At 44.6% G+C, this 13,865-nt stretch overlaps 1 protein-coding gene across 3 annotated transcripts in view; it reads left to right on the forward strand.

Moving 5' to 3' along the window:
• PRDM16 (PR/SET domain 16) overlaps positions 1-13,865 on the forward strand; it is a 473,609-nt gene that overhangs the window by 161,043 nt on the left and 298,701 nt on the right. The window lies entirely within an intron of this gene.

Raw genomic sequence — 13,865 nt, forward strand, 5'->3', positions numbered from 1 at the left:
CTGGGTCTTCCTTTAGATATTTCGCTCCATTTATCTGTTTGCAGCCTCTTTTGCAAAAGTCAGCCTTTTTGTGGTCCTTCCCAAAGGATTCTTGTTCATGCAACATCCAGTAATTTCTAGTGGCACTGCCGTCTTTCTTCCTTTTTGCAAGTTCACCCTTCCCTAAATTAATTTCCGCTTTGAAGCATTCTGGATCTGCTTGGGGTATTGCAGAATTCAGGGGATGGACAGAGGATGTTCAGTCAAATTCTTGTCCTACAATTCACCGCACAATAACAGATCAGAGCACTGGAGTCCAAGTGGGGAGCCAGCGAGGGACGTGTCCCTAGCTCCTTCCAGTTGTCCGAAGCTCCGTGCTTCCTTTAAGCACCTAGATGAATTAGACCACAGTTTTAACCAAGCTGGTCTTTCTCAGCAGAGAATCTTCTGGGAAATTGCTGGAGAAGTTAGCTAGCTAATTATGCATTAGACTTTGCAATTTTGGACACACGCACACTCCTATAGATACCTGGAGATAGATAGATAGATAGATTTACAATTATATTTATATTTTTGGATAAATAAAAACTTGACTGCATTTAAACTTTAGTTCAGCAGCTTGTTTGTGTGGTGCTTTAGATTGTTCACATATATTACCCTAGTACTTCTAACAGCATCTCTGTGAGGGAGGCCAGTATTGTTATCGTCCATTCCCATGTGGAAAATGTGGACAGATCCTGAAAAGTACAGTGCCTTTCCTTTGACCACAATGTGAGTGATGTTTTGGCTCTGCTGGTCCTCTGAGATTTGATCCCACAAACTGTGTAATCCTACCCATAACTACACACAGGGAAGGCTCATTGTGTGCAGCTGTGCTTGCTCCAGTTTATATGGGATTGTAGCCTTATGACACAGTCCTTCACAGAACGCTTTGGGATCTGTCCCACTGGCTGCACTTGGACTTATTCCAAATAAGAATGTACAGGAATGTCATCTAAGGTTGTCATCTTACTCGGGTGTAAGACCTACTGAAGTCAGTGGGACTCATGTATCCTGCAATGTATTGATTTGCATTATCTTTTAGGTCCAAGATAGTCACCTTTACAAGAAGAGGGGAAAGGGCACAATGAGAAGGAGTTACGTATGGCTTGAGTGAGCCAAATTTATTAGAAATTATTTCCTCTGAATCAACTCTCTGCATCTCCAGCAGATTGGCATGCAGTGTAGCCCTGGACAAGTTTACTCAGAAGTAGTCCCACTGCATTCAGTGAGGTGCTCGCCCTACAAACATGTGGTCACTCCAGACTTTACCAAACTTCATTTAGAACCAGGGTTTTGCTTGAGTCCTTTATAATCATTTAAAAACCCAAACGAACCTAAGCATTTCTGTTTCCTTTTTCAAAACTAGAACTTGGAGGGTGGATTAATATTAAACTGAGTTTAAATCCTACCAGACTTGGACACAGCTTGCATGTTGGTGACCCCAATATGGAGAGAAAGTTGAGTAAGAAGCAGTCAATAACACTTTGCTCTGGACAGCGACATCCACTTAATGATTCTAATAGAGTTCTGTGTTGAAATATATTTGATGCCTGGCTGAACTCAACTTTTACAAGAAATATAATACCGGCATTTAAAAAGGAGGTATTTGGACACTTTCCCTGCTGGTTTTACTAAGGGGAAAGTGTGTATTAAGAAACACTTTGAAATATTGTTACGGGATTTAGTATCCATTCCACCAGCAGAAATCCTTTTAATATAAGAAAACACCTTAATTTAATCTTTAGAAAATGAAGGCACATGGAACGTCTCTCTCTCCCCACCCCTCAAAACTAATGCAACCTTTCTTACATAATGTTTAAAGGTTATTTTTGCATTGTTCGAGGCGACAGTGACTTGTGCCCTACTCATTCCAGTTTTCCTATCTTAGACTGATGCTTTTTAGACACCCATATGAATTAACAATATATGATTAACAAAGTTTTTATTTCTGAAAGTAAATTGTATAAATTGCCTAGAGGGGTAGTATAGAGATTATGATGGCTATGATGATGACGATCAGAAAAATTCCTGATACTGCTGCATTCTCTCTCTCTCTCTCTCTCTCTCTCTCTCTCTCTCACACACACACACACACAAACACACACTCTGATAAATGGATCAATTTATATATTTATTTATTTATTTGAACTTTAGGGCAGAACATTGGATTTCATGCTTTTAATAAATGGATTTCAGAATAATGCAGATTTTCTTTATTAGATTTACCCCCTCTTTTCCTGGGAGTTTACATTCTTTCTTAAGGTGACTTGTCAGCGTCTGGTCCAACTTGAATGAAGTTAAGAAATGTGCAGTATTTGTTTATTTATTTAAAGTTTCTGCAGAGCATTCTATAGCAAATGCTCTCAGAAAGGTTTATGGTTTCAGAAGGGTTAAAGAAAGACCTAGTTTGGTTTTAATGCCTGAAGCTGCTTTTGGTTCATCTTGCTTTCATTTTCATTGTTCTTGATTTACCATTTTAATTTTTCAATCGGTTTGATGAAGCCCTTCTCTGCCTTCTGCTGACAGTAACTCTTGCATTCCTGTCCAGCTGAAATGGAATTTGTCTGCTTTCCATAATTGCAGAAGGGAATTGGACTGGCCAAATTTCAGAGAAATTGGACAATGAGTCTTCATTTTAGAGACAATTAAAGAGGTTAACTTTCTCAGTACCCGCGACTCTTTTCCAAGGAAACCTCCCTTTGATGTTTGGCTCGCCAAATAACACACTATTTTCCAGAACTAGACCTCTTCCTCATGACATCACATTTGTCCAATTTCAGTGAGAGCTGAGAAGGAATCATGGTGAAAAAAATAAAAATGACCGTGAAAAATGAAAACAAAGACATGCAGTTTTCTGCTTAGTTTGATTTTGCCTTCAGACAAATGTTAATGGAGTGAAAGCACATTGGTTTCCTTTTCTTGAACGAATGACCACTCCTAATAACATTATTCCAGTGTGATAAGTTGCTATGAAGAATAGGGTCTTTCCTGAAACCAACAAGATCTATTAGAATTCCTTGCTAGAAAGAGTCGTCTTAGTCTAATTTTAGTTCTCTGCTCAGTGGGTGGGCAGCACCTATAATTTACAACTTACAACTGCACAACTCTTGATGGGTGTCTTGGCCTCTTCTTAAGCACAGCCATCGCCTCGCATAGCAGCCCATCTATCTGTCCTGCCTTTGCATTTCCACAGAGAAGCTTCTCCTAAACTGCAGCGAAAATCTTCTTGTCTGCAATTTCCATCCATCATTCCTAGTCTTGCCTTCTGGAGCAACAGAGAAGGGAGCGGATGCTCCTGCACTCTATGGCAACCCATCAGATGTTTGAAGGACGGCTATCATATACTCCTTCAAGCAGCTTTTCTGCAGGATAAACATACTGAAGAGAAGGTCAAGTTGCCCGCACTGGCATCCTCCTGGATCCTCTTTTCTTGGGAAATCTACAAACTGGGTTGGAGAAAATGTGGACAGATGTGTGTTGACTGTAGGCGACAGCCACACAATTTATTTATTTATTTATTAAAACATTTTTATGCCGCCCCATTTGCCGAAGCCTCGGGGCAGCTTACAATGTGCCCTCTTGCACGCTCAAGTATACACCCTGCCATCTTATGTACAGCAGTTGCGTCAGATAGACTATTGGGGGACAATTGCTGTTACTATAAGTACTGCAGTGGGGAACTGCTACAAATGTGTCCCTAATAGGTATCCTTCATCTTTCCAACTTTCAGGACAAATTTCACCTGATTTGGATCGCCTGGACGTACGCACACTTTGCCCCTTAGTCATCCAATGGTTTTCACTCTTGCGGTATGTTCTGGTGCATTGCTCCACTCAAAGAACATGCTAAAATATATGTGAAGCATAGATATATTTTAGGAGAAGACATTAGTAATGCGTACCTTGAAAAATATCCCATGCATTTAAAATAGGCGTGCAAATATGAATTTGTGTGTGAATGGTTTTGGAAAGGACTGGAGATTAATTTAGAAACAGGCATATAAGGAACTGATGGGTAAACATACGGCGAAAGGCCAAAAGTAGACTCCAGATGAATTCTCCGGGGAAACTTGTAGCATGCAAAACTCCGAGTATTAATTAAAGAATCGATTGCATTTATATTGCGGGCATTTTAGATCATATGGGAGCAGCAGGGCAATGTTTGCCTCCCTGGTTTCCTCACTCTGCAAAGCACTTAGTCCACCAATTTTTGGCTGCCTAAGGGTGGTGCTTTGGGCAGAGAGAGATGGCAGCCGAGGTGCCACCAGGACAGAGTTCCTGGAACACCTCCAAAGTTGCTCGTCCAGCTGCTTCGCTGGCTCAGTTCTGTCCACACCAACTGCACTGGGGTGGTTGTCTAAGCACAGATGTGAGGACAAAGCAATTTTCCGACCTTCTAGCTGGGAATCTGAGAAACCCTTTGACTGTCCTATGCTCTCCCGTGGCAATTTATTATTATAATAAATTGGAGAGCCAGTGTGGTGTCGTGGTTAAGAGCGTGGGACTGGGACTCAGACGATCTGGGTTCGAGTCCCCGCTCAGCCATGGAGCCCACTGGGTGACTTGGGCCAGTCACAGACTCTCAGCCCAACCTACCTCACAAGGTTGTTGTTGTGGGGATAAGATGGAGGAGGAGAATGATGTAAGCTGCCTTGAGCCCTTTGTAGGAAAAAGGAAGGCTATAAATTGCAATATAAATAAATGAATAAATAGTAATTATAATCCATATCCTTATCTTTATCCTTTCCATGCATTTATATCCTGTTTTTATTCCTCTGGCAAGGAGCCTAAGCTATCTTGCAAGTTTCTCTTTCTCCGTTTTATCCCCACAGCACCAACCCTGTGAGGTAGGCCGGGCTGAGAGAGTGGCTGGTCCAAAGTTCCCTGCTGTGCTTCAAGGCTGAATGGGAACTTGAACCCGTGTCCCCCAGATCCCCGGCCCAGCACTCTGCCACCCTCACAACAGTGACTCTGTTCTTCACATTGCTCCCCCTCCACAAAACCTTTTCCCTACTTATGAATCTGCGAAATATCCAGGAAACTGTGCCTCCCGTGAATGTCACAAGCAGAATATTGCAATGCTTAGAACTGTGCTAAATCAGTGATGGGAAAAAGCATGTTTTCATTTGCATACTGTGCATGACTTTTGACTTTGCAAAGGGCCGCATGGTGGGCGTGGCGTGAGCAGAGCCGGCTGGAGCCGGGGGTCAGACTAGATGGCCCGGGAGACCCCTTCTGACTCGCTCTGTGTTTCTACGTTTCTATGTTTCGTGTTGCAGAACTTGGTTTAGATCTGCTTTGGGGGTTTTAAGTCAAGACATCCTCAGTGGTGCTTGTAGCCCCTTCCTTCTGATTTCAGCTCCATTCCCATGTCTCTTCCCCAAGCACCGACTTCATTTCTGTAATGAGGAATAGGTGAGATCTTTTTTGCATTTCTGTGTGGCGCTGAATGGCAGAGGAATTTCAGAGACGTGTCTTAAATAGCACTGAACGGCTGTGGAAACTCTTTTCTCAAAGGGACTCCAAAGATGGGGCAACGGGTTCTTCTCCCCCACTGTGTTTTCCTGAAAGTGAAAGCATTCTCCGCTTCCTTGTGCTCTTCTGAATGCATCACCCTTAGCCAAAATGATTCATCTCCAAATCATTCTGGTCCAAGTGGGGGAAAAGAAACCTCTGACATTGGAAGCTGACAGCTCAGAGAAATTTGGGTGTGCTCCATTCGGTCACAAAGAATGGAGTCCCAAAGCAAGTTTCGTTGCTTCTCCGGAAAGCGTTCCGTTTTCACCAACCTCTGTGGAAATGTTTTGAAAAAATTCCTGTTTCTGGTTTTTCTGACATGCACATGGTGGGCATGTCGTGAGCGGAGCTGGCAGTGCCGGAGGTCAGACTAGATGGCCCAGGAGACCCCTTCTGACTTGCTCTGTTTCTGTGTTTTTATTTAATGCCTTTGTTTTATAAGCTTACTGATTACTTACCCATGGCAAACTGTACCTGCTGAAATTCCCCCCTTCTGCGCAGTTGATAAAAGGGGAAAGGGCTCTGTTCTCTGGATACTTGTTTCACCTCTCCACTCAAAAGTAAGTACCACTGGGTTGCCTTTCAGAGGAAAAGAAACTGTAAGATTTCCACTCAGATCTCCTGGCCTCAAAATACTTTCTTTGTATTGAATTACTTAATTTCTTTTTTACCTGTGTTTTCCCTTTCCTCAGTCTTCATTGTCACCATCCATCATCTCTGTTAATGCCTTTCTTGGTTTACCTTCCTCTTGAACCAGGAACATGTGAATTCAAATGCCCACACAGCCATAAAACCTACCCAGAATACTCCAGCCTAGCCTACCTCTCAAGGCTGCTGTTTCAAAAAGAATGGGGGAGATTGTTTACAATCCCTCAACATGCCTGGACTAAAGACTTTCCACAGACAGGCCCAGGCCATCCGTTTTTCAGGTTATTAACTTTCTCAGGATCACGGGAATTTAGTCCTCCTCTCCTCCCAGTAACCCTGTGAGCATAATCAGCAGAAAGATAGCCGCAAGCAGTGTGGGGATGATTTGCGCCTCCCTTGCAGGGCTGTTGTAAGGACTGCAAAGACGATAATGTATGGGGGAGGTGAACAACATTTGGCCCCATTGCTCCTGATGGGCCCTGCCCACATTTAAAGAAAAAGAAAAAGTATCCCAAGGGGTCAGGGAGAGCCCACTTATGCTTGCACGCTAAATTTGGCCCTTTTGGTCCTTTGTAGCTGCCAGAAGGGTAACAAGCTTAAGTCATGCAATTTGTTGCGTCATCCAATTTCAGCAATTTGCAGGGGGAGGGGGGTCTTGTAGGTCGTGTGGAGGGTCTGGGAGGGAATGTGGTCCCCTAAACAGGCCCACCTGCAGTATTTAGAGAACAGTTTGAAAACTCTATGTAAGTGTTAAATATTATTGTTACTGGGACTGCTGGATGGGACGGGTTAATGAGAGTGAAGTTTATTGAATATTGCAGCAGTAGTTAGGTTGCAGTAAAACTGCAATTCTGCACAGGTGTACCTGGAAACAAGGTATTTCAACAGGGATTACGTCTGAATGGGTTTAAGGGTGTGAGAGAAATAAGATCAGGGTGAAAAATGAGTGAATTTTTTATCTTGGCTCCATGGATTCCTTTCCATCAGACCTGCATTGATTTGACCTGATGTGAATTGAGCCAGCCCATTTTTTTTTAAATAGGCCACGATTTCTGCCTTTATCCCAAAAAGGGGGATTTTAAGGAAAATGCAGGGATCCAGTATACAATTTGTGCATGTTGGGGATTACATGAGCAGAGCTGCCTGGAGCCGGGGGTCAGACTGGATGGCCCAGGAAGCCCCTTCTGGCTTGCTTTGTTACTATGTTCTATGACTCAAATTTATGCAAGCGATGGAGCAGAGGCAGGGCATTTGCACACCTTTTGAACGAATTGGCAGAAAATTCACGGTGGCTGGAGAGGGTATCCGCGAGCAGTGAAAGGAAGAGGCGGATCCCATACCACTTATGCAAAGCGCGTCAAGAACTCGGATCTCATGAGTTGCCCCAAAATTGCGCAAATTCACCCCCCTTGCAGAAATTTGCACAATTCGCGTAAATCGCAATTTGTCCAAATTGTGCTAGAGAGGCCGTTTGCAACCCCAAATGTGTGCGCATATTTTGAGCACGTTTGCACAAGCTTCCCCCACACCCGTGGGTCAAAAGCCCTTCAAGCTCAAATGGAAATTTTATGTGAGGCTGTGTCCTCTTTTGTGTGTGTAGGTGCGGCAAGTCACAAGTGTTGCTACTTTCTTTGTAAAGCCCTCCAGTGTCCCTTCCTTCCTTCCTTCCTTCCTTCCTTCCTTCCTTCCTTCCTTCCTTCCTTCCTTCCTCCCTCCCTCCCTCCCTCCCTCCCTCCCTCCACCATATTCTATCTGGCAGAAGGCTAACACCTTCTTCTGCAGCCGCTGAAGTAACCTGCCTCTGTCTCAGCCACAGTGCTTGATGCTGCGGGTGGACAATTCATGACCAAATGTCCTCTCTGTATGGTCCTCCATGGGGTGAGGGATCTAGCTCAGCCTTCTCCCTCAGCACCTAGTATTTCTGTGCAGATAAGGCCAGTCTGCTTGGGTGGACATAGTAGGACTCAGCCACCTGGTCTCTCACCTGTCCTCCACCTCCTCTCTGTGGTGGTTCATTTGCTTTTTCCGAATCTTTCCACCAACCTGCACCTAGTTTGCTCCCAACCCTACTCTGGCTTGGAGAAGACAGCCAGAGAGAGAGGACTCAGCGCCAGAAAATTGGCAGTGGGTCTCCTGGTGAAGTGCGGGTCTTTCAGAAGGCTGGCAAAGCCAACCGCGCAAGCAAACCCCATACCATGGGATGAGGTTCATTGTTGTTCGTTTCATTTCTATGAATTTCTCGGTTTGCCAGCAAGCGCCATCCTGCAGTAGAGCCTCGAGGGAGACGCCGATGCAGAATTATGGGGAGAAGAAAGAAAATGGTTTCTAGAAGCCTAGTGATATTTCTTAGGCAGGTTGCCACGCATTTCTGTGCCCATCGCTGGGTGTCCTTCAGGCCCAAAACGATGCTGTCAGAAGCCTGGGGCTGCCACTTTGATTCCCCTCTGCCGTGTCAAGTCCCCTCTTTGTGACTTGCCCTCTCTGCTCTTAAACTCAACTTCCCCTTCTCAGCTCGGTTGGAATTGCTGCTCATAAACGCCAAAGAAGCTAATCATAGAGTGGAAAATAATTTGACTTGCTAATATCCGGAGGAGAAACATTTACTCTAGCCACAAGTATTTTCAGGATTAGGGTATATAATGCGCTGAAAGGCTTGTTTCTGGGGACATGTTTGCATAAGCAAGATGGCCCTTTTCTTTCGTGCTCTCCCCTGAAGAAACACTCATAACCTATATATGCATTTCCTCGGAACACAAACACCAAATTCCTGCCCTTCCATAATCCTGAGCAACGACTGTCAGTAGAAATGTTACAACGCCTCAGAAGGAGAGGAGGGGATCTTTCTGAGCGACCTGAAGCCCATTTTGAGAATATAAGAGGGATGAAAGTCATTCCTTAAAGCCGAGCCCTGCTGTTATAACTGCTCTTCTCCTATTTGGCAGCACAAAATGCCTTTCCACGCTGAAGTGAAAACTGCAATTTTGGCTGGGTGCAGCCCCCCCCCCCACTCCAATTACATCAGAGGTCAACCATTAATATTCTCGCTAGGAGTCCCTTACATTGCTGCACAGTCCACAAAGTGGCGGTTGTTGGATTGTTATTCTGGGGAAGGGGAGGGGAATAGGGTATAAAAGAAATGGGGGACTATGACCGATGGCAGAATGGAGAGAAGGTAAGGCTCTTCTTTCTCTCTAGTCCAGACAGTGATCCTGTATGCACACGGTCACATCCTTCCATCTGTTGGCCAAGGTCTCGCTGCCTCTCTTTTTCTTTCTTGCCCGTTTCTCAGGACACCCTTTCAAATTTGGTCCTGTGTTGGGATAAAGGGGTGAGAAGCAGTACGTTGGAGTAATGAGGAGTAGAAACAGAATGCCCTACTTTCCGTGCCAAGTAATTCCATCCCTGTCTTCGCCATCCTAGAATGATGGACCAGGGGTTGGTCCTTGGTCTGCTCCAGGGGGACAAAGGACCTGAGTCTGCTTCATTCAAAGTACAGCGTTTTGGGCTAGAAGGCTCGACCTCTGAGCTCAGACCGTGAAGGTGAGCTAGAAGAAGAGGAGGTGGCACTGGCATGTGTTATGGACTGGTGAGAACCAGAACCTTCTGGTCCAGGAGGAGATGCTCTCGAGCAAGGAGAGGGAGGATTTGGCAACCCAGTGGAGAGGGGAGATATTGCTGTTTGCATTCTGGGTCCAGCTTAGGACCAGATCTGACTTTTCCATGGTATTTTATAATATGGCTGGTTTTTAATTTAGTGGCCCTCTCTTCCCCCAACCCGTTGTCTACCACCTCTGTCTTCCTTGGTATGGATGCTCATATCTGGATGCGTTCTTCTGTTGTTCGTATGTCGCATTTCATGGAGCTGCTAGTAGGTTGCCAAAGGATTGCATCCTTGTTCAGAGTCGGCCAGCCAGCCAGCCAACTGTACCCTTTCCCTAGATGCTCCATTCCCTTCCACCTCGATTCTCTGTTATGCTCCCTAATAGCTTAGCCTGGTCAGTCCTCACTGGGCTCTTTAGGTCCCCATCTAGCAGAGCATTACCACCTCTGTGAGGTTGGTGACACTTGCATTCCAAAGAATTGGCCTTCAAAGAATGAATTTACTCTTAGAACATGAGGATTAACTCTTAGAACATGAGGATTTACTCTTCCAGCATCAGATTCTTAAGGGTCCATCTCTATTTTCCTCAGTAGGCAGAAAATGGCCTTAAGAAATATGTCCAAGCAGGGCAAAAGTGGAAGGATTGCTGAAGGGATTCTATCTTTAAAAATTCTAATACCGATTGACCTGATCCACACCAACAGGACTAACATGCAGATTATCCCCCTGTGTTCACACTTCCCAAATATTCCAGTGCAGCTCTGGGTCACAATCTGTCTTGCAACATGTTTTAAGATGCGCACTTGGAGAGAAAAAGCCTCAAGAGGCATGTAGATGGAATCCGGCTGGTGTCCCTCAGTTAATGGAAGGCCCTGGGATCCATAAGGGGCTTGCATGAACAGAAAGAGTGGAGATACAATCCTTGATAACGTACATGCCCCGTGCCATCTCTCATCCCGTCCAATGGATCTGCCAACCCCCCAGAACAGAGTTTGAGGGAAAGGAGGAAGAAAAAGCTGCAAGCAGGCAAGGGAACTACCGGAAATTTCTGCTTTCTTTCCACCGATGGAAGCTTCAGCTGGAGAGCAAATCCATAACTTCTTGGGTGTGTTCTTGGGCTATAACCGACCAGCATCCCTTTACTGATGCACTTTATGTGTATTTGTAAAAAAAAACTCACATGAATTCTGAAATGGGATGGGTGGGAATAAGGGTTGACATGCACAAAGGGCGATGCCAGGTGACCAGTTCACCTCGGACAGGGTGCCTCTGTCCCATGCTTGCAATGAGACTATGCGTATTATGGGCACATAACCACATCCTTATTTTCGTCTGTGAAATGCCATAAGATCACAGGGCAGATTTTATTTATGTGTTTAAAACTTTTTTTTTTTAGACCGTCCCTTACCGTGGTCTCAGGACGGTTTACCCATAAGACACAATAAAATAAAACACAGCATCTTAATCAGAATTTTCCAATCAACAATACAATCCCACATTCAAACAATCAAGTCTTAAAATATTGGGAAAATAACAAGGTTTTAGCCTGGCACAGAAAAGAATAAAGTGACTACGCCAGCGAGCCTCTCTGGGTAGTGAATTCCACAATCGGGGTGCCACCACAGAGAAGGCCCTTCTCCGGGTAGTTGCCCTCCTAATCTCCTTCAAGGAGGGCTCCTGGAGAAGGGCCTCTGCCCCAGATCTTAAGGGGGGGGGTGGGCAGGCACAGAGGGCAGGAGACGCTCCTTCAGGTAACCTTCAGACCCACTAACAGATCCCTGTCTTTTAGCATGTGAGCCCTGGAAATAGATTCAGAGACCAAGACCAGTGTGGAAAGGAGATGAGTCGCAGGTATGGAGGGAAATCCCATCTAAGGCATCCCTCTTTCAGCCACAATACCAGGTGTTGTGGAGCAGCAGGACTGAGAACTTCATGCCCAAGCTGCGGACATGCTGGAGGCATCCAGATGACCACCGTGATAAATGGAACGCAAGGCCAGAAGCTGGTCTGATTCAGCAGCCTCTCTTCCCATGGATTCTCCTTGCGTGAGACAACCAATTAGCCCAAAGCCCTCCCTGCCCAAAAATATAATATAATAATAATTATTATTATAAATAGAGTTTCCAGGTCTCAAAAAGAGGGTTGTCCTATGCCTTTAAGAATACCATACTATGCAGAAATCCACCCAAAGACGCTGATGGTATTCAGTATATTCCTTTGTATTCTTTTCTTTTTAACTCCACCATCGTCAGGGCCTTATTGAATTGCAATCCCCATTTTGTGTGCATTTTAGCAAAAGAAAAAAAAAGAGGTAAGTGAGAATGTCAAATAATGGCACTTTCCCCCAATCCTGTTAAGTGTGGTAATTTGCAGCCTGCTAAAATAATCACACTAATTTCCTAATTGTTCTGTGGGGGGAAAAACAACTTTGCCAGATTATGGGTATTTAGCCCCTATATTTGCATTTTTGAAAGGTAGCAATAGAGGAGCCCATGCAAGGTTCAATCCTGGAAGGTGCTGAGCATCTTCTGTGCAGTGTTTTTCCATTGAGGGTTCCATGCACCCTGCAAACGGGACGGGACTTGCCTTTGGTAACGGGACACGGTCAGCTACCGGCTGATTATTCGGCCCGGCAATTCACCTTTGTGCTGCCCGTGTCCCATTCAAATCTTTTCTGGGGGTGTCCTCCTGCCCCCTGCCCAGCAGCAAAAACTTCAAGGCATGCGGGAAACAGTCGCATTTTCTTCTGTTTCAGCTTTTGTGAGCAGAGGGCACAAATCAGTCGAAGAGAAAAAATACACGGCCTCCCACTTGCAGACTAATAATTATTCTTCTGAATGCTTCCAAATTAAATAAGTGTTTTAGCCACATGACTTTTTAAAGGTTTGAGATGTTTTGTTTTCTGTGTGGAGAATGGATTTGAAATAGTTCCTGAAGGGCTCTGCTTGGAAGCGGATTATGGATCTTTTTCTTTTCTTTTTTTTCTGGAGCTGGTACAAAATACTTGCCCTGCCCTGCCCTGCCCTGCCCTGGTATTTTGTCATAAGCAAGGCTCTTCCTGGGATGGGGTTTTGTCAAATTATAGGAGTCCCACTGGGGAGAAAAGAGATCCACCTTTTAAAAGCCCACTGGCTTAAATGGATGCCTTGTTTGGAAAAATAATGACTGGGACTCACCAGTCTTGTATGAAGTTAGTTGAATATTTTGAATGGTGTGTTGTTTGTTTGCCATTTTTAGTGGGCAGCTGCACCAAATCCATGCTTGGGCTTTGACCGGAAGCCCTAGCCAAACCTGAACTGCAGATAGATAGATAGATAGATAGATAGATAGATAGATAGATAGATAGATAGATATCTGGTTTGGGGAATTGTTGTTACCACCTTGGAAAGAAACCAAGATCTGGAACTATGATCTGAAGTCAGTTGAAGATCCAGGTTTGTTCCAATTCTGGTAACCATTGTTTCCTAGTTTGATCATAATAGGAAGCTTTGACTACTCAACTCAGGAAGTGTTTGATCACTTAAGAACTGGACATGAGTCAGACATGTATGTTGCAAATAGGCCATTTTATATTGTGAGTCATATATCTATAGATCCCCACTGCGTCTTTGCTTTTCTCTGAAGTTTTAGCGGTACAAGCTTGACGGCAACACGTGTGAGACAAGTGCATGATTTTAGACAAGTGTGTGGGCCGTGATGAACTTCTTAATAATAGGAGGAGTAGGAATGTCATTACAATAGTTACAATAATAGAAATATTCACTAGCAGACCCGTTTATCCAGCTTTGCACTTGAGAATGATATGATTGAGAAGGAAAGGGGACACCCAGATGGTGTGAGAAATCAATGAAGTTATGCATGACTGATTAAGTCCTTGGAAATCTGGAACCTGATGCTTGTGGAGAGCAAAAGTAGTGCAAGAATAGCCACTGGTTTGCTTTGAGGTCACGGGAGAAGCCAAGCTTCCCTTTCAGGTTCAGACAACACAAGGAGCCATGGTGGATTTTTTTTACCATTGTTGGGCCTGTGGTGTTGTCTGAACCCAGTCACAGCAGTTCACCATGGTAAATCTGCTCTTT

Source organism: Varanus komodoensis, unplaced genomic scaffold (assembly GCF_004798865.1).
Source record: "Varanus komodoensis strain SLA01 unplaced genomic scaffold, ASM479886v1 scaffold48, whole genome shotgun sequence".
NCBI classification, from domain to species: Eukaryota; Metazoa; Chordata; class Lepidosauria; order Squamata; family Varanidae; genus Varanus; species Varanus komodoensis.